The sequence below is a fragment of the Pongo abelii genome, chromosome 13 (assembly GCF_028885655.2).
Source record: "Pongo abelii isolate AG06213 chromosome 13, NHGRI_mPonAbe1-v2.0_pri, whole genome shotgun sequence".
Lineage (NCBI taxonomy): Eukaryota > Metazoa > Chordata > Mammalia > Primates > Hominidae > Pongo > Pongo abelii.
Genome location: NC_071998.2, coordinates 113139383 through 113159020, shown reverse-complemented (window position 1 = coordinate 113159020; position 19638 = coordinate 113139383). Strand labels below are relative to the sequence as shown.

The 19638-nt window shown below is 46.1% G+C and overlaps 1 protein-coding gene across 8 annotated transcripts in view; it reads left to right on the top strand.

Annotated features, from left to right (window-relative positions):
- Positions 1–19638, top strand: part of TTLL11 (tubulin tyrosine ligase like 11) — a 278864-nt gene that overhangs the window by 203933 nt on the left and 55293 nt on the right. The window contains exon 1 of one of the 8 annotated variants that reach the window (XM_054521091.2): positions 15173–15290. The exons of the other annotated variants lie outside the window; for them this stretch is intronic. The gene's annotated coding sequence lies outside the window, so the exon portion shown is untranslated. Of the gene's footprint in view, positions 1–15172; positions 15291–19638 lie in introns of those variants that run through there. 8 annotated transcript variants of the gene reach the window in all.

Sequence of the window (19638 nt, the reverse complement as noted above, 5' to 3'; positions counted from 1 at the left end):
GCATAGGGCTTGGCTAAAAAGGCTTTAATCAGTTTATTCCTGTCGTTGGTCCCACCTCCCCTGACCCCTGCTGACTTTTCTTCTCAACCATGAATTCTCCCATCTTAATGTTTTTAGGGATTGGACCTTGAGGGTCCAATTTTTTTGACCTTTTTTAAAAAAATTATACTTTAAGTTCTGGGATACACGTGCAGAAGGTGCAGGTTTGTTACATAGGTATACATGTGCCATGGTGGTTTGCTGCACCCATCAAGCCGTCATCTACATTAGGTATTTCTCCTAATGCTATCCCTCCCCTAGTCCCCACCCCACGACAGGCCCTGGTGTGTGATGTTCCCCTCCCTGGGTCCATGTGTTCTCATTGTTTCAACTCCCACTTATGAGTGAAAACATGTGGTGTTTGGTTTTCTGTTCCTGTGTTAGTTTGCTGAGAATGATGGTTTCCAGCTTCATCCATGTCTCTGCAAAGGACATGAACTCTTCCTTTTTTATGGCTGCATAGTATTCCATGGTGTGTATGTGCAACATTTTCTTTATCCAGTCTATCATTGATGGGAATTTGGGTTGGTTCCAAGTCTTTGCTATTGTGACTAGTGCTGCAATAAACATACGTGGTGTGCATGTGTCTTTATAGTAGAATGATTTATAATCCTTCGGGTATATACCCAGTAATGGGATTGCTGGATCAAATGGTATTTCTGGTTCCAGATCCCTGAGGAATCGCCACACTTTCTTCCACAATGGTTGAACTAATTTACACTCCCACCAACCGTGTAAAAGCATTTCTATTTCTCCAGAAAGGTTTCTGTGTCTCCATCTCAGCACTTCCTACCTCCTTGTGTAAGTCTCTTCTTTCAGGGGTCTCCTGCACCAGGCTGTAAGCTCCTTGCAGGCAGGGACACTGTCTTATTTATTTTATAGACCCTGTGCCCAGTGCTTGGCATATAGGAGAGAGATGTCACATGTTTATCTGCTTGGTACCAACATGAAGACACTTAGTACCCATGGCTTTGCTCAAACATTTGGTGAAACGTGGAATCCAGGTGCTCATTACTTCCTCCCCACAGGTGTGGCTCGTGGTGGCCCAGCCCCTTAGAGCTTTGGAGGCCATCCTGCAGCTGCTCTTCAGATGATACTTATATTTTTCTCATGCAAAACAGCTTGCAAAGAATAGTTCATTGTGCTTTCTGATTTCAGCTTTCCAGATATCTGTATGCACAGAAAACACAGATTCCCTCCAGTTTCTGACGGAATGTCTCCATCTAAGCTTAAGCTTTCAAAGCTTTCCATCCTTGGGTACTGCCCATTGAGTAGACGTAAGTGGGATAATCTTTGTCTCCCTTACCTACATCACTCTGTGGGGTGTGGTCCAGCAGATACAGGCAGAGGAATGGGATAGCAGAAGTAGAGGTAATTAAACTATCCCCAGTTCTTCCTTGCTAAGTGGGAAGGAACGTGGCAGAGTGGGGAAAGGACATGTTTTGATAACAGAAAGACTTGATATGAGTCCCTGTCCTGCCATAGACCTGCTGTGGGACACTGGGCAAATTATTCATCTTCTCTGAGCCTCAGGTTTTTCATCTGTAAAATGGGGATAACAGTACCCAACTCAGAGGATTGTTGTAGAAGTTAGAGGTAATTTTTTGTAAAAGCATAGTCACAACTGTGTTAAATCTCACATAGCCCCCCTCACACACACACACACATATGCATGCATGGAGAAGGCTAGAGAGACAGACAGAGAAGAAATTCTGGAAATAAAACACCAACATGTTAATAATGGTCACAGGTACATAATGGAATAAACTGTGATTTTTTTCCCTCTTTGTCTGCTTTTTGGTGTATTTAACTATTTTTTTACATGAATATATATTGACTTTATAATTAGGAAAATAGGAAATAAACTTAAAGGCATAAAATAGGAAAAAAGAAATAATATGCATTAAGTATCAGGCATAAGTTGGCACTCGGTAAATGGTAGCTATTTTTACTAATTAGTTATTATGCCTAATAATGATAATTAGAACTAATGATTTCCTCTGGGACCATAGGTTGTGAATTAGTCTGTAGGTGGTGGTTGATGACTCAGAGCTCCCTTCCCAGTGAGGGGGAGTTCTGGGTTCACTTCCAATTGGGGCCACCCTTCACAGCCTTCGTAATCCTTCTGCAACCCCCTGACTGCCAGACCTGACACTGCTCCCACAGCGGCCTCCTTCCCCACTCAAAGCAGTCCAGCAACAGAACTCCCAGTGGCCACGACAAAGGGGACCTCACTTCTGGGCAGGCAGAGGTATTTTCCAGGGAGGAGCTTCTCTTCCATGGAGAATGTGGCGGGACATTGCCATCCCTCTGTGGATGGCAGGTCATTCGTTCAGGGGGACAGTAAGAGTAAACTTTCTTCTGTTTGGGTTGCAGAAAAGGTTCTTGATATGGTTTGGCTCTGTGTCCCCACCCAAATCTCATCTTGAATTGTAGCTCCCATAATTCCCACGTGTTGTGGGAGAGACCCAGTGGGAGATAATTGAATAATGGGGCGGTTTCCCCCATACAGTTCTTGAGGTAGTGAATAAGTTTCACGAAATCTGATGGTTTTATAAGGGGAAACCCCTTTCATTTGACTCTCATTCTCTCTTGCCACCACTTAAGAAGTACCTTTTGCCTTCCGCCATGATTGTGAGCCGTCCCCAGCCACATGGAATTGTGAGTCCATTAAACCTATTTTTCCTCTCAGTCTTAGGTATGCCTTTATCAGAAGCATGAAAATGGACTAATACAGTTTCCCAGTAAGAGTTTCCAATGTCTAAAATAAACTTGATGCTGCTGATTGGAAGATTATATATATATGTGTATATATATGTGTATGTGTACGTATGTATATATATGTGTGTATATATGTATATATATATATAAAAAGGTAGAAGGAGACGTTTTTAACTTTCATAATCGATAGATATTATCATCACTACATATATAGTTTATATATAGGTTTATATATATTTTTTATATATTTTAATATATATTTATATATAAAACCTATATATAGGTTTTAGATTATAGTGATATTATCTCATATATATCTTATATATCTCATATATATGTGTATATATATCTCTCTCATATATATGTGTATATATATCTCATATATATGTGTATATATACATATATACACATACACACATATGTGTATATATACATATATACACATATGTGTGTATATATACATATATACACATATGTGTGTATATATACATATATACACATGTATATATATGATGATAATGGTGAGGATTTAGCCCAGGTGAGAATTTTAGACTAAACCCTCAAATCTTTTAGGATCCAGCAGGTTCAACCAGAGAGAATTGAAATTGTGCATAAAGGAAAGAGAAGGTGAAATTCCTATCTGGCTGAGTGACTGTGAGCAAGTTAGACAACCTCTCTGAGCCTGTATCCTCAGGTGTAAAATGAAGGATCAGCACAGTTGGTCCTTGAAATCCCTGGAAGTTCTCAATTCAGCGACACAATGATCATAGATACAGTCAGTTCTGAGAAGAAAGTGAACTTGGACGTTTTCTGTGCTCAGTGAGCATGCTGCCACAATGTGATGGATAAGACAGGAAAGGACAGGAATTTTTTCTGGGGCCGACACTTACCAGCTGGCCCCAGAGATGACAAATTATGGAAGGACTTCAGCTGGTGGCTTCTAAACAAAGGCAGCAGATCTTCCTAAATCGTTGTGATCCTGCTGTTGCATCAGAGGCTAGCACTGAACTGCTAGGTTAAATGCCTGCCCTGTGCCAGGCAGGGTGGCAGATGTTGTACATATCATATGTGATCTCTGATCCTCGGGCAACCCTGCAGGAGTGGCATTGCCATTGTTTCAGGTTGAAGCAGTGGAGACTCTCGAGGTTGCTCGTGTTTTTCAGTAGATACTTTCTGTGCAGCTATGATGTGCTCAGTGAACAGCGCTGAGAATCCCAGTGAGAGCAAGGTTTTCCTGCCCTGGTGGAGCTGGCAGTTTAGAACAGCTAGAGATGAGTTCAAGGACGATTGTAATATAGCGTGAAAAGGGCTTCAAAAGGGGTTAAAAACAGGGTGTCATGGGAGCCTAGTGAAGGGGGCCCCACAAGCCAGCAGAAAGGTGGGGCAAAGTGGAAGGAATGAAGTTCCAGGCGGAGGCCAGTTTTGCGCAAAGGCTTAGGGTCTTTGTCTATCAGACAGCAGGAGGGCTTAGGGGGCAGGGCAGTGTGGCTGGAGCTTAAATAGGACTGTGGTCTGAGATGGGGCCAGAGAGGGACCCAAAGTCAAGGGCTTGACCAGGCCAGAGAGTTTAGACTTCACTCTGCAGGCAGAGAAGAGCCAGTCATTCATGCATTCATGCACCCAGCCAGTGTTTATTGAGCACTTACTCTGCACCAGGATGGAGCAGTCAGCAGTGCACAAAACTGTCAACAATCCCTGCCTTTGTGAACTGCCATTATTGATGGGAGGTGGAGGATGAGAGGACAGGAGATGGAAAATAAACAAAATAAATGAGTAAAATCTATACTGTTATGAGTGGTGATGAGCGCTATGGAGAAAATGAAGCAGGGAGAGCTCTGGAGGGCTGGGAAGAACGTGGGCTGCACTTGTAAGCAGAGTGGTCGGGGGAGGCCGGCCTGAGAAGGGCACACTTGGACACATACTTGAAGGAAATGAGGGAGTGAGCCAGGGACAGGCTTGGGGTTTTGGCTATGACATGAAGGGCACATTGGAAGCGGAGGTTGCGAGCCAGGAAACTGGTGAAGAGGCTGTTGAAGTTCAGGTGACCCGCGATGAGCTGACAAGTGATGGCAGAGATGTGTGTGAACTGCAGTGACAGGAGGCAATAGGACTTGGCTGGCTTGATGCTTGTGAGGGGAGAGGGAGAATGAATCTCTTCTCTCTGGTTTCTGGCCCAGACACTGGATGGATGGGGAATCCCTCCTCTGAGTCAGGAACAAAGCTGGAGGCTCAGAATTGGGGTAGAAAAATGACTAATTGAAAAGTAACTTGCCCATGTACACCTTGTTCATAGCAGCATTATTTACAATGTCCCTGAATGAATGAATGAATAAACAGACTCAGCCTTTAAAAGGAAGGATATTCTGACACATGCTACAGCATGGATGAACCCTTAGGACATTATGCTAAGTGAAATAAGCCAGATACACAGGACAAACACTATATGATTCCACTTTCCTCCCTGCCCCCCCGCACCTCAGCCAAGATGGAGTCTTGCTCTGTTGTCCAGGCTGGAGTGCAGTGGTGCGATCTTGGCTCACTGCAACTTCCGCCTCCCAAGTTCAAGTGATTCTCCTGCCTCAGCCGCCGGAGTAGCTGGAATTATAGGCAAACGCCCGCACGCCCTGCTGATTTTTGTATTTTTAGTAGAGATGAGGTTTCACCATGTTGGCCAGGCTGGTCTCAAACTCTTGACCTTGTGATCCACCCATCTCGGCCTCCCAAAGTGCTGGGATTACAGGTGTGAGCCACTGTGCCTGGCCATGATTCCACTTGTATGAGGCACCTAGAGTAGTCAAATTCATAGAGTCAGAAAGTAGAGTGGTGGTTGCTGTGGGTGATGTGGGGGAGTCCAGAGTTATTGTTTGATAGGGACAGAGTTTCAGTGGAGAACGATGAGAAAAGTTCTGGAGATGGAAGGTGATGATGGCTGCACAGCAATGAACGTACATCATCCTGCTGAATGACGCACTTAAAATAGTTAAAATGGTAAATTGTATGTTATATATATTTTTCCAAAAATTAAAAAAGTATTCCAAGTAATTTGCCCAAAATCACATAGCAAGCAAATCCAGCCCAACTCCAGAGCTCCTCGTGCACCTCTAGCCTCTTATTCTGAGCTCTCTCTATCTCTCACTATTCCCTCCCTGTCTTCTAGGCTGGCTTTGATTACTTGGTAAAATTATTTCACTTCTCTGAGCCTATTTTTCCCCATCTGTAAAGCAGAGATACCTCATAGGGTTGTTGTAAGAATTAAATGAATCCATGCACCTAACATGCCTGCCACAGAGTAAACTCATGATGTATTAGTTATTATTACTATTCTAATGTCAGAACAACCCAATCCAGGTAAAACAGCACAGACCTGGACTAAAATCCATGCTCTAGCATTTGGGAGCTATGTGTCCTTGGGCAAAGCACTGAACTGGCTTAAGCGTCAGTTTCTACCTATTATCAAGCTATTATCGGGGCTGATAGTTCCTGCCTGGCAGGGCTGAGAGCAGGACTAAATCGGACCTGTGTCCGAGGCCCCCAGTCCAGTGCCTGCATGTCAGCCACAACCTCCAGTCCATAGCGGCTGTTACTGTGTGGACGCAGGATCACAGTTATGCAAGGAAAAATTCACATAGTGACCTGACATCTTTTTCTACTTCCGTGCCATTTTATAGGCAGAAATAGCATCTCCCTGCTCGTAGTTGAGGTATTTGAAGATCCTGAAGCCATACCTTTGTGCAGGCTTCAGTAATGTGTCTGTGTCTGATTTATTCGTTTTACAAAGGGGACTGATTCAGCCAAGTGTAAGTAACATTGACTGATTCCCTGCTCCGGGCCTGGCCCCATACTGTTGCCGGAGAGTCAGAAATGAGTCAGACACAGCCCCTGTCTGCAAAGAGCTGATACTGGCCCAAAGAAGAGCCAAGGACGTTGTCACAGCAAACTGCACTAGGAGTGCAGAAACCCGGGTTCTTTCCTGAGCCCTAAAACCTAAGTGCCAAGAAACCTTGAACAAGCCACACCTCCCATCTCCAGAACTTGTCTACATGCAGAATGAGGACCTTGAACTTGCTGGTCTCTATGGCTTGAAGCTATTTCCTCTTCAGATGTGTTGACTCCTTTGCCCAGTGCTCTCTGGGAGCAGTCTGCAGGGCACAGGATAATTACGGGAGGTTATACCAGAGCCACTGCCTTCGGAGCTATAAAGACTTGGCCTTGGGACCTTCTCGATCAGCCAGGATGGGCTTAACCCTGTGGCATCCTGGGATCCCAGCAGTGGTCTGGTGAGGAAGGGGAGGGGGATAGATCCAGGAACTGGAGAGGGGACCTGGACCAAGGCTGCAGGCCAGTGTCCCACCCGGGTAAGCAAAGAGGGATTAAGAGTGGAGGCTCCAATAGCCAGGGCAGCTTCGGGCTAACTGGGCTCCCAGGACCAGGAAGCTGACTCACTCCAGACCCCCACTGGGTGCTGGGGCTGCCTGGGGGCCCCCAAGCAGTTCAGGCCTGACTCCCAAGCAGCACACCAGACACCAGATGTATTCCAGACTTGATCTGTGTGCCGAGGGAAGGAGCTCACATCCCACTCCTCCCCTGGGAGGAAGGACGGGGGACAGCTTGCTGCAGGGGAGGCACTTTCTTTGTGGGGGATCTTGAAGCATTTGCTTCATTGGTCCAAGTTTCCCCTCGCCTGTGGGAAAGTGTCCCAGCTCTCCTCTCTGTGGTCGGCCTTCTGGCCGTCTCTCTATCCCATGCCAAGGCATAGTCTGCTCATCTCACGCAGGACACCACGCTAGTGCTTTCTTATGTGAGGCTGGAATTGAGTTGAAGCCGGCAGAGCTGAGCTGAGATCCTGGGATCATTGGTATGTGCACTGGCATCGCGATTCCTAGTCAAATTCTCGGTAGCCAACCCAAGGCGATTAACGTGGGGAAGAGAAATTGCAGGTTACCATTCAACCACCACCGCCATCCATATGCATGAAGCCTGGGGACCTGACTCCCTTGCAGAATGAAGCATAACCTTTAGAGGGACCAATTTCAGAGAAATCGCCACCGCTACCTCCACCCACTCTCACTGCCTCCCTGCAAGCCAGAATGAGTGTTGCTTTAGCTCTGTGGCAGCAAAGGAAGCCGCTTGGGCTGCCCACATGCCATATATGTTCTCAAAGAGTTTGATGGGCTTCTGCCACTTAAGAAATTGGTCACATTTAGAGATATTCAGCTTCAGTGAACATGTCATGGCTGTATATAGGAAAAACATACTATTATCTCTAGAGCTTGCCTGAAACAATAAGCTTGTTCCTGAAACAGATGTTTTGTGAAACCCACAGTGACAGGCTCATCATCTTGGGCTGGAGATGGGCCAGTACTTAGTTACCAGCCTCACAAGGACACCAACATCTCTGCTGGCTGCCCGTTCATCCCACGCAGCTGGGCTCAGAGGGAGATACTCCCTGTGGCTCCTCCTTCTGGCTTGTGGGTTCTGAAGTTAAACATTTTACAAGCTTGAGAATGTAGACAGAGGCAATCAGCCAGGTGTGCCTTGGGAAAGAAGTTTCCAGGATATTGACTGAGAATGTTTTAGTGCTGTTCGGCTAGCATCTATTGAGGGCCTAACTGTGCACCAGGCACTATTCTAGTTGCTTCCAGTTACATGATCTCACAGTAACCCCCAAGGGTACCTAGGTTGGACATAAGGACACTGGACTCTTACATCAGTTTCCTAGGGCTGCCTAACAAGTTACCTCAAACTGCGTGACTTAGAACAACAGAAATGTCTTCTTTCACAGTGCTGGAGGCCAGAAGTCTGAGAGCAGGGTGTCCGCAGGGCCATGCCCCCTCCAAAGCTCTAGAGGAGAATCCTTCCTTGCCTCTTCCAGCATTTGGTAGCTCTTGGCTAGGTAGCATGACTCCAGCCTCTGCCCTCGGTTCCCATGGCCTTCTCCTCTGTGTATGTCTGCATCAAATCTCCCTCTATCTCTCTCCTATAAGAACATCTGTCCCCAGATTTAGGGCTCTCTCTAAATCCAGAATGATCTTGGGATCCTTAATTATATCTGCAAAGACTTTTTTTCCAAAAAAGGTCACATTAACAGGTTTCAGGGGTTAGGACTTGGATATATCTTCTGGGGGACAGTGTTCAGCCCACTGCAGCCTTCCAGCTGTTACCTAATGGTTTCCCCAAAGTCACATATGGAGAAGGGGTCTCAGTAGGGCGTGGAACCCAGGCTGGTCAGCTCTGAGCTAAGACACTCTATGGAGCTTTGATCAGGTGGCACTCATCAGGTGCTGCAAGGCAGGCCCTGGTGTCAGTGCTGAGATATAAGCATGAAGTGATGGGCCCTGTTCTTAAGAAAGTTATAGGCTGGGCACGGTGGCTCATGCCTGTAATCCCAGCACTTTGGGAATCCAAGGTAGAAGGTTTGCTTGAGCCCAGGAGTTAGAGGCCAGCCTGGACAACACAGAGAAACTCTGTCTCTACTAAAGATACCAAAACTAGGCAGGAGTGGTGAACCATGCCTTTAGTCCCAGCTACTTGAGAGGCTAAGGCAAGAGGATTGCATGAGGCCAGGAGTTTGGGGCTGCCGTGAGCCATAATCACACCATTGCACTCCAGCATTGCAACAGAGTGAAACCCTGTCTCAAAGAAAGAAAAGAAAGAAAGAGAAAGAGTTGCGGTTGGGTGGGAAGGAGCTATGCATATTGGTTCAGAGTCAGAGTTCTGAGTCCAGCCAATCCAGAGTCATAAGCCGGCTTTGCCACTTCTAAGCGGATGACCTTGGGCAAATTATGCCATTTTTCTGTGTCTCATAGGGAAACAGTCTCTTATGGAAACTGGGAATCATATGAAGAAGAATCCTAACCTCAAAGGATTGTGGTGAGAATCAAATGAGAGGATGTGCTTAGCACACAGGTGTCCAAGCAGCGAGAGCCCCAGCATCCTGACCCCACAGCCTTTGTGGTTAACCACTGCTCACTGCTTTCCACTTGCTAGGATGCCCCAGAATATTTGAATCAGAGCCTCCAAATGGAAAACAGACAGTGGAAGACTTCTGTACAAGTCCCCAGAAACCAGGCTGAGGAAGAGGGAGAATCCGAAGCTGACTTCAGGATTTTGAGCTTGGCTCACTGGGGGGATGAAGTTGCTAGTAACAACATGGAAATGGCAAGAAGCAGGTTCAAGGGGATGTATTATCTTCATCCTGGAACATTGGACTACTGAGATGCAAGTGGGCTTTCTGGGTGGATTTTCTGGCAGGCGTTGGACTTCCAGAAAATGATTCTTTAAAGCTACATGAAGACTAAGAGTGTGGGAAATAATTGATCCCATCTGGGTGAATTCAAGTGTTTTCCTGGGTGAAGACTTTTGGGGGCAGAGAGCAAACTAGAAAACAGAAAACAGAAGTGGGTACTCATGGGTTTGTGGATGCGGCATTCAGTTTTCTTGCCTGCAGAGTGGGTGCCTTGCTTTGTTCTTCCCAAGCTGCTGTTGAGGCTGCATTAGGTCAGGAATGGGAAATTGCCGTGTAGATTGTGCCCTTAGCTGTAGCGAGAGGCAGCAGATAGCAGCGTCAACCCCAGTCTCTGAAATGCTGAGCAGGACAGGAGAGGTACAAGTGAAGCGCCCCCTGTCTCTGTGTCATAGCTGAGAAATTAATAATTGTTCCCTCTTCTGGTTTGAACTGGCCTTTTGAATAGGCTCTAAATTTGTTCACAATCGCCAAAGGAACGACACAATAAAAACTGGAATTTCTCCATTCCCTGGCAAGGGGTGTGCATTTGCCAGTGGTTTTTTTTTGTAAAAGCGTGTGTTTTTGTACTTCTCTCCCAGGCATTGTGGAGCGGTTCTGCTGCCCCTCATCCCCGGACCACCACCTCCCACACATCCCACTTGCCCTCTCCGTCTCCTGCGTGTGTGTTTGGCAGGACGGGGTAGGTCAGTGGACGTTGCCATGACAACTGAGAAAGAGACAGTTCTGACTTCAGCTCCGCGCTTGTTAGTAGGGAAACTGAAAGAGTCGCTTTTGTTTTCTTTCTTGGGGGTTGGGATGTCCACCACATTCCTGTTGGCATGGAAACCTTTGGCTCCCACCGGGTGAGTCGGTCAAGTGGGGTAATAATTGATTTGAATGGGTGTTGGGAGAGGCTACTGTGAAGAGGCAGGACCCTGTGGGTCTGGCCATTGTGTCGCCATAAACACACTGCTCCTTAGGGCTCTCCCTCTGGGAGGGGAAGGTGGATGGGGATGGCAGCCTCTAGACCCCAGTCTGTGCATCTGCAAATCTCTGGGATTTTTAAGCCATCTTGTATCGCGGACCAGTGATGTGTCTGGCATTCTCCCGGGTTCTTTACATTTGGTATTCCACTTCGTGCTCACTAAAGCCCTGTGGGTTTGGTGCTGTCACCACTTTGCGAATGAGGAAACTGATGCTCAGTGAGGTTAAGTACCTTCCCCAAGGTCAGTCAGCCAGGAAGTGGCAGTGTCAGAGCTAAAGCCCAGGCCTGCGTGATTCATCCTCCCTGCAGCTCTCGCCACTCTGCTGCCTGCCTTAACCTTGTGCTTGAACTTACACAGTCTCTCTAGAGTCTCCAGAGCCATCCGGGAGGCATCATCTAAAAAATGTACCTTGATAACTAAACATTTAGTACTTCTGTGAGAAACACCACTGCAAACTTTCTGGATGTCTGCTTGGGGAATTGTGCAGTGACAAGAGAAATTAAATACTTTAATGGATTTTGACAACAACTCTATGTTCAGGGAATTCAAATTGCATAAAGTAAAAAGTTAGACTTTCTCTCTGGACCTGACTGCTAATAGGCATGCCTAATTTATTCGTCGGATTTTTTTAAAAATCTATTCTTGATAGGACCAAAGTCCTTTGAGGAAAGAATGTCATGGGTCGAAGGAGGCCGCGAAATCTTCCTGGAGGAGGTGGGGCTTGAGTTGACCCAACATCCCTGGCTGCAGAGTTGGTACTCAATAAATATATGTCAAAGGAGTCATATAACTGCTACCATTTCTTTTGTACTTACGATGTTCCAACCAGGGTGCTAGCGCCTTGTTTATACCACCCCATCAAGTCCCTCCACACCTCTGGAGAGTGGATTCTATCGTCCATCTCCATTTTACAGAAGAGAACCAGAGGCTGAGTGTTGATGCCCGTTTCCTAAGGCCACACAATTGGTAAGGGATGGAACCAGAATGACCGTTATTCTCATCACCATAAATTATTAATGTGATATTTTTGCCCTAAAGATGGGTTTATAGACCCATAAGCTGAAAAATGACACCCAAAGGTCACCCTGCCCATTTTCTTGTCTTCAGGCAAAATTACCCCAAATTCTTCATGTTCTCTGTCTTAAAGAATACTTTACTTACACAGTCATGTATCAGCATGTCTTTTTTGTATCACCTATTAGATGTACAGTACTGCCAGAGAAACAAAAATGGATTCTATTTCTGGCAAACTCAGAGTCTATCAGGAAAAAGAAGCCACAAACTTAAATGATTGTGATATAAATTTAGAAAATGATAAATTCCACTATGAAGTACTGTGGGAATCAGGAAGAGAGTATTTCTGAGTGGGAAGGATTCAGGAAGGCTGTGGGCTGGTGTCTAGAGTGAGCTTGGAAGAATGAGCAGGATTTGGACCTGGCTGTCGTGAAGGGGTGGGCAGGACAGAGGCATCCCAGACACAGAGAGGTGGCACGAGGTACAGGCCATCGCGTTTGTGAATAAGATCGCCCAGGAAGACTGTGGGCAGGGAGCAGGTCAAGGACAGGGGCTTAGAGGATCACCTACTACTAAGGGTCCTAGAGGAGGGAAAACAGAGGGTGGAAAAACACCACAAAGAGTGCATGGGTGCAGGAGCCAGGAAATGAGACGTTCAGGAAGACAGTGGTCAGCTTCATTGAATGCTGTGAACAAGCAAGATTGGAGGAAGATTAAGAAGATCAGTGACAATTAGGAGGTGCATGGTCCGCCTTGAGAGAACAGTATGTGGGCAGTGGAGGCAGAAGCCAGTGTGCTCGTGCTGCAGCCAGGAGGGGACCATGCACATGGAAAGACTTCCTCTAGGTCACGCTCTACCAGGCCAGGGCGCTGACTACAGTCTCCTAGAGGTGGACCAGCAGTGAGCCCCCTTGGCCTAGCTTCCCTGGAAGCCTAGGGTCTTAAGCATCAGACAGGTCCTGGTTACCCATTGATACTGTTTAGGAGGCACATGACTTTGAGTGTTGTGTTTAACCTGAGCTTAGCTTTGTTTGTTCAGTCACAGCAGCTAACGCTTACTGAGTGCTTGCCACATTCCAGGTATGGCTCTGAATGGATTAGCCCATTTAATTCTCACAACAATGCTGGGACATAGGGAGAATTATTATCCCTATTATACAGATAAAGACATCAAGGCACGGGCAGGATAGGAGACTTTTCAAAGATTACCAGCTAGTTGGGAACAGGAACAGGATTCCAACCCACGCATTCTGGCTCTGGAGGTGCATCTTAATATCTCCATCTTAAGGTCTCTGTGTGGTTTAACCAGGGTAATTAATGCCTGTTAGAGTCTCTGGCCCAAAGGAGGGGCTCACTAAGAGTGACTCCCTTTTTCCCCTGACCAAATACAAATGCAAGGTCAGGACACCCTTGTCTGAGAAAGGTCTGTGGGATCTGCCCCTTAAGGCCTCATTCACATCAGTGCAAATCCCATACAGAATGGCACTCAAAAATTGCTTTGGAAAGTGGGATACAAATGTCATGAGCTCCTGGCATGATGCTGAGTGAAGCTGGTTTTGTGTTCAACACCTGTACTGCAGGAATTGACCGATGTGCCAGCGCAGGTAAGGGCTGAGAATCCTCAAGGCAAATCAGTCAGTGATGAGTGAAATTAACAAAGTGTGCAGATTTCATCTGCAATCTGAAGGGGGAGTATCTGACCTGGGATATGCCTATGGAATTACTGAATAAGGGTTCATCAGGTGCTCAGTGTATAGAAGAGAATTAGGATTACCATAGAAAATGAACTGGGTTTAGGTGAAATTGAGTGCCAAAAAGAAATTACAGTCTAGGCAAAGAATAACTTTTACACACGGCTTCCCCCAACTTATCGTCTGTATTCACATAGCCCTATACTTTGGTGCAGAACTGTGTTTAAACACTAAAATGCTTTGTGTTGCAGATAGGCACTGAGTATGTAATTAAAAGGATCCCTTCATTAGCAGAGCTGTACAATGAAAGCTCAAGTTGGCCTTTTCTGCTAATTTTGGAGATGGTAAAACAGAGGCTAATACAACCACTGATTACAATTGTCATATAGACAGTCTCTTGCTGTTGCCATTAGGAAATTTTTGTTCTCCCAGAGACAGGCTTTTCCCAGGGACTGTGAGAGAACAAGAGGAAAAAAAGATTCATGCTGGCAACCAGAAGTAGAGGGGTGTGGAAATACAGGGGTAGTGCAGGGGTTTAACAGGTGGGCTGTGGAGACAGACCACCCAGGTTCCAATCCCAGCCTCCTGGCTTAGGCCACTGACTTAACCTTCCTACGCTTCAGCGTCCTCAGGTGTAAACTCATGTTAGTAACTGTGACTAACTAATTGGATTGTTGTGAGAGTTCACTGAAATAATGACTGTATTCATTGTCAGATATTTTTAAGCACCTACTGTGTACCAGGAGCTGTGCTGGGGCTGTAGATGTAGTCATAAACCAGGCAGTAATGGTGCCTGCCCTTCTGGGAACTTTCCATCTAGAAAAGAAATAGGCATTAAGCAGACAGTTATGCAAATAGCCATTGGAGTGTGATAACTACTCTGAAGAAAAAATAATGTATACCATGGGCTTAGCATTGTGCAAGATGCAGATTGAGTTCTCAATAAATTTATTGATGATGATGATGATGAAATACTAAGTCAGGGAGGTTGTAGAGAAAGGAATGGTTGATTCTATTTCCAAAAGCTGTGGAAAGCATTTTGGGAAAGGTGAGAGAGAATCTTAAATTTGAAAGATGGGTGTTTTTCTAGTGGATCATTTATAAAAGGAGGGAGAGATGTGGATGCGGAGGATGAGGGAGGCAGCAACCGGGCCATGCAGACCTGGAATGCTCTCTCAGGCCTGGGGACCTTGTTCACCATGCCTTGGGCAGTTGGTGCAGGCAGGGCTTATACTTTGAAAAATCTTTCTCTGGGTTCCAGAGAAAAGCTAAGCACCAGCCAGTTCATCTACGGAAAGGCAGTGGCCAGCTATACAGTAGCTTTAAAGGGGACTCTGAAGTCCTTCAGGCAAAAGGCATTCTCCTCCCCTTCTGCCAAGGCGGCTGGAAGAGTCTGAGCTTTTCATTCATAATTTTGGCCACTCTGGCATTTATGCTCAATAGCTGTGTCATTTTTTTCTTTCTTTTTTCTTTTCTTTTTCTTTTTTTAGACACAGGATCTTGCTCCATCTCCCAGGCTGGAGTGCAGTGGCACAGCTCATAGCTCACTGCAGCCTTGTTTCCCGGGTTCAAGCAATCCTCCCACCTCAGCCTCCCAAGTAGTTAGGACCACAGGTGCGTACCACCAGAGCTGACTAATTTTTAATTTTTTGTAGAAGCGGGGTCTCATTATGTTGCCCAGGCTGGTCTAGATTCAGGGCTTCAAGCAGTTCTCCCACCTCAGCCTCCCAAAGTGCTAGGATTACAGGCATGAGCCACTTAACTCTCCCTTCTTCTTCACTCTTTTTTATCTCAGAGGCTCTGGATGAGAAGTCCGGGGGACTTAGCCTGCCTTTGCCACCCCTGTGTGATGCCTCACCTCAAGCCAGTGACTTGGCCCCACTCCCTATGTATTTCAGAAGGAAAATGACACACGGTCATTGCTAGTGCCCCTTCTAACTCAAAATCTGACTTTTTCTGTACCTGGGCAACAGCAAAGTTCTCTCACGCATTACTTCATCCTCAATAGAGAAGGAGGGTGTCAGAGCAGGTGCAGTGAACTCCCCAGCCAGGCCTGAGAAAATGAGGCACACGTGGAGGGTTTGTTAGGTGGTCCTGGACAGCCTGGAATGAGAGTTTCCCAAGAAGGAGCAGCGGAGGAGCAGAAGGTCAATCTACTGTTTGGTTACATGGGGTGGGGAGTGAGGCAGAAACCCCATATTCTCCTGAGGTCCTGGGGTGAATACCAGTCTCTCCCACTGAGGGCTGGTGACTAAACAGTGGGCCCCTTGAGGTGATAACACTCGTGAGAGAAAGATGTCAGTGGTTATAATCCAAGTGGCAAACAGGTATTGAGGTGCTGTGTCCATCTTCTCTGCTAATCCTAACATCAGTCCTATAGGTTAGGTGCCATTATTATTCCCATTTTATATTAGAGGAAACTAAAGCTTTGAGATTATATGACTTGCCCAAGGTCCTACAGCTTGTGAGTGGAAGAGCTGGGATTTCAGCCATGCCCTGATCTGCCCGCAAAGCCCAAACTCCAGACCCCCTGCACCACCAGCCCCGCAGCCCAGGGAGGAGGAGCCGACTGGAGCACCCCTCCTTGGCCTGTGTGCACAAAATGTTTCATTGCCTCTGATCATGCTGCAGGCCCAGCGGGCAAGAGGGACGATGGTGAAGACACGCGCTCCATGCTCAGGGCCGGCAGGGCAGAGAGCCCTGTTGGAAAAGAAGCTTATTGGGAGGTCTTTGTAAAATGAGCTGTCAGCTCCTTCATCCGTAAAATGAGAGGGCTGGGCCCAGTGACCCCAAAAGGCCTTTCCAGCTCTGAAATAGCATGAGTTCTGGGTCTGTGGGAGCCAGGGCATTAGAGTAAGTCCTTATACTTGTCCTTCAGTTAATGCGTTGCCTGGCCCTGCAGGAAAATGCTCCCGCAGCAACCCCAGGCCTGGCAGCTCTGGGAATCCATCCCCAGGCAGGGAGAGACCTAGTCTGCTGTTGTTGCCATGGGGTCCTTTGTTAATTCATATCGTCGGCACACATTACAAACATTACATGTCAGCAATTCTTGGGAGCCCGGAATGTAAAGTAACAGATTGACTTGTTTGGCAAACAAAACGAAGCAGCCAGATGAGCACTGGTACCCTCCCGAGAAGTCACATTGAGGACAGTTACAAGCCCCCCAAGCAGATTCATCTTGATGCTTTGTGGAAAGCCTGTTTTGAGTCCTAAACAAAGTGGCCGTTTTGTGCTAGGCGTAGGCTCCATCCTCCTGCTTTAGCCTCACACCACCCCATAGAGCCAGAGACTTCTCTCCATTGCAAGGGAGGGGAAAATGAGTTCAGTGAAGTTGTATAACTACATCAAGTGAGCATGATGGCGTGGAAAGCGCCTGGACTTTGAGGTCAAAGCTGAGCCACCTTAGGAAAGTAGGTTAACCTCTCTGAAGCTCACTTTTCTCATCAGTGAAATGGGACCATTTGTAATACCTAATTCATAGGATCCTTGCTAGGGTCAAAGGAGATGTTACAAATAACCGGCCTGACTCTCGAGGTCCTCAGTCAGTGCCTGACAGCTCCCCGTGTATGGAGGCCGCATGATGCAGTGGTTAGAAACAAGGATGCTGGAGCCCATCTCTCTGGGTTTCTGTCCCAGGTTCAAAACATATTGGTTCATATCCTTGTGCCTTGGTTTCCTCGTCTGTAAAATGGGGATCGTATTAATAATAACACCTGCTTCATAGGATTTTAGCAAGATTAAATTTTTTAAATTGCAGTTCCTGGCACATAGTATGTGCAATGAATATCATCACCATTGTGTTTTGTTGTGTTTTGATGTTTTGTTGCTGTTGATGATATGTTACAGAGGAAAGTGATCAAGCCAAGTGGGAGTGGCCTGACCAGGGTTTGTGGGGAGGAAGGGTCATTGCGTGAAGGGGAATAGGTGGGAATAGGCTCAACATGGGTCTAGGTCTTAGAGGGACTTGGATGGCAGACAGAGCTCTCTCGTTAAGTCCTTTCCTTGTCACTGTGGAAGCCCACGCCTCACCTGTTTTAGAGTCTATCACCTTCCCTTCAAGTCGCCTAGCATCACCCATCAGGCAAATGGAGCCTCTGTGATAGCAGAGATTTATCAAGCAACAGAGCTGGGCTATACAGTAAAGTTTATTTTTAGTGACTTCATCCTCCAGTTCTCTAAATTAGCTGCAGGGCTAATTTAAGGGACTTCTTTGGTGCATGGTTAGCATATTCTGCAGGAATGCCAACATGATACATGTGCGTTTGGAATCCGCTAGTGACTGAGGGGACTCGCCTTGGCCGAACAGCAGGGAAGGGGACCTGTTTATGTCCCTTTGCCATGTGGCACCACTGCCACAAGGCTCTCCTGCCAAGCCACGGGGCTGCCTGGGAACGTGATCCAGGATGTTCTCTCCCCTTTTGTCCCACATGTTCAAGCAGTAGTTGCTAAATCTGTGTGTCTAAAGCTCCCCGTCTCTATGCCCATTACAACTGCCCTAGTTTAGGTCTCATTTTCTTTCACCTAGGCCAGTGATTCTTAGACCTTAGCCTGTATCAGAATCACCTGCAGGGCTTGCTAAAACAGATTGCCCAGCCCACTCAGAGTTTCTGAGTCGGTAGGTCTGGGGTGAGATCCAAGAATGTACATTACTAACAAGTTATCAGGAGGCACCGATGCTGCTGGGCTGGGGACCACACTTTCAGAATCGTTGACCTAGACCGTTCCAGTAGCTTTCTAATACCATCCATCCTTCCCCTCTCAATTCGGAATACACAGTGCTGGCAGATTTATTCGTCTCCAGCACGGTTTTAATCTTGCCATTCCTCTCCTCAAAATCTACCACATTCTTCTCATTCCCTACACTACTAAGTCCAAGCACCTTTCTCTCACATTCAGGGTCCTATATGACCTAGACCCACGCTGGTTCGCTCATCATCACACTGCCAAGTCACTGTTTATATATGGGTCTTGTCTTCCCTCACTTGGTCACATGCTTCTGGGTGACAGGGACTGTGTCCACTTCACTCTTGTATCCGAGGCCCCTGGGGCATGTGAGTGCTTGGAACATGTTTCATGGATGAATAAATTATTGAAGGAATGTTTAACTAGAGATGGAAATTAACTCAAGCAACTTCTCAGCAACTAGAAAGAATTTGACCTTGCTAGGTCTACTTCTCTACTTTGTTAATTTCTGGAGCTATATACCACTTATACATAAGAAGAAAAGTCTCTGGTTTGATTTAAATCAAATTATCACAAAAGCTATATAGTGAACTAAGCATGGGGTGTGACATGAGATAGTCCCAAGTGTAAATCCTGATTTCACTACTGATTGGGTGAGCTTGGGAAAGTATTCAGCCTCTCTGGGCCTGTTTCCTAATCTGTAGAATGGGAATCGTTTCCACCTACACTGTAGAATTGTTATGAGAAACAAATGAAGTAATACAGGTAAGTGGCTTGGAGCAATGTTTGACATGTAGTAGTATTTACCTCGATAAATGGTGATTTTTAACAGTTAACTTTCCAGGCAAAATAGAGATAGGTGGTTTTTCACAAGTTTCAATGAAAAAGATTTCCATTTTATTTGAAAAATGCTAACAGATAAAACATTCCAGAACTCTTTCACCTATTTTAATGAATCAAGGATATACCAAATTCAATTTTTTTAAAAAAAATTATCCCAAAGGACTAGTCAGCTTGATTTATATTTTCTTTACCAGTCACTTTTATTTCATAAGCCCAACATTTCCATTAAAATGCTATTAAGTAAAAACAGGATCTTACATATTTGTGATGGCTTGGATCTCAACGTGATAATGGGAATTATCTCCAGCAAAGATACCATTTCTCATTGTTTTATTTCCTCTTACATATCAGCTATATCTTTAGTGCCTTCTTCCAGCTGAGTAAAACCACCTCCCTCTGAATTTGTGGTTGAGTCCATGAAAATGATATCTCTGGC